The sequence below is a fragment of the Meleagris gallopavo genome, chromosome 2 (assembly GCF_000146605.3).
Source record: "Meleagris gallopavo isolate NT-WF06-2002-E0010 breed Aviagen turkey brand Nicholas breeding stock chromosome 2, Turkey_5.1, whole genome shotgun sequence".
NCBI classification, from domain to species: domain Eukaryota; kingdom Metazoa; phylum Chordata; class Aves; order Galliformes; family Phasianidae; genus Meleagris; species Meleagris gallopavo.
The window spans coordinates 98,833,617-98,835,207 of record NC_015012.2 but is presented as its reverse complement, the minus strand read 5'-3'; positions in this window follow the sequence as shown (position 1 = coordinate 98,835,207).

Below are 1,591 nucleotides of genomic sequence, written 5' to 3'. Positions count from 1 at the left end.
TTTCCAGGGACGGAGGTGAGGCTGACAGGCCTATAATTACCCGGATCTTCCTTCTTGCCCTTTTTGAAGACCGGAGTGACATTGGCTATCCTCCAGTCTTCAGGGACCTCCCCTGTTGTCCAAGACCTCTCAAAAATGATGGAGAGCGGTTCGGCAATGACCTCCGCCAGCTCCCTCAGCACACGTGGATGCACCCCATCAGGTCCCATGGACTTGTGGACCTTAGTACTGCCTAGGCGCTCACGCACATCCTCTTTCCTGACTAAAGGGAAGTCTCCCATTCCCCAGACCCTCTCCCTAACCTCCCAGGGTGTGGGATTCCTGCAGGGGAGCCTTTTCACTGAAGACAGAAGTAAAGAAGGCATTCAGTATCTCTGCCTTCTCAGCATCCCCCGTTACGAGGACCCCCCCCTCACTTAGTAAGGGGCCCACATTCTCCCTAATGGAGATCAAAAGAGCACTGAATTTTTTACTTTAAACTTCTACTAAACTACAATGAGACTTTTTCCAACTTAAACATGAGGAGTCTAAAACTGACCTTTGATTTTTTTTCATACATTTTTATGGTACTAAAAATCCATACAAAACCTGAAAGGTTATGCTTATTTAGCAGGTTTTTTCCTTGATAATCTTAATCATGCTATTTTACTATTCAAATGTAGTATCTTAAGCTACCATAACATTAAAAAATGTTAAGGAACTATTTTCAGATGTCACTATGACCTTTAAGAATACTTAATCTAGCTATTTAGAAGCTTTATAAATCATGGGCCTATTTTGAAAAGAATGTGGGAGGATAATCAAAGAAAGTCATTTTGTACAGAGTAAAAAGAGAAGTGAACAAATTCTACATCAGTAAGCATGCTTGTTATGGAAAGCTGTTCTTCAGTACCACCGAATACCACTGAATATTGTGGTACCACAATACCACTTGAGGTTCCTTCAGGTCAACTTTTTTTTTAGGTTAATCATTCCTTTGAAAAATCCTTCCTATTTGAATTCTTTCTTCTCTGAGTTATTTTTGTGATCCACATGTATGCTGCCATTTGCAATCTTTGTATTTTTTTCCCTGAAGACGTGAAATATGTCTGTTTTTAGTAGCTTCTTTTGTATGCATACAGCAAAAGATACTCAGATGCTTTAAACAACATATGCTGCACAGATGTGCATTTGTGTGTTATATCCATGGGATCTATATAGCAGCATGCCACTCACAGACACGCACACTGGTGTTACATGGGAAAACAGTTCATCAAAACAGATCAAAAAGTGTATGGAATTGTTAAGAATTGAGCTGATTAACAGTGAACCATGCATTCATGATCCATATTGGTAGTAAAAAAGATTACCTGCACCACTACTCATAAGACCAAAGAGCTGCAGATTTTGAAATAGGCGCTGGAACTAACCCAAAAAATATGCATCCTGCCAAACGCTGTGTGGGCTACAGGCGCTTGCACCTCTCTGGTTGGCATTGTCCCTACTTAAACATATACAAACATGTTTAAAAGTACACAGGTATACAAATATAGATATACATTGCCACTCATAAGATCTGCATGAGCTATGTTTCTAACTACACCACATCCAG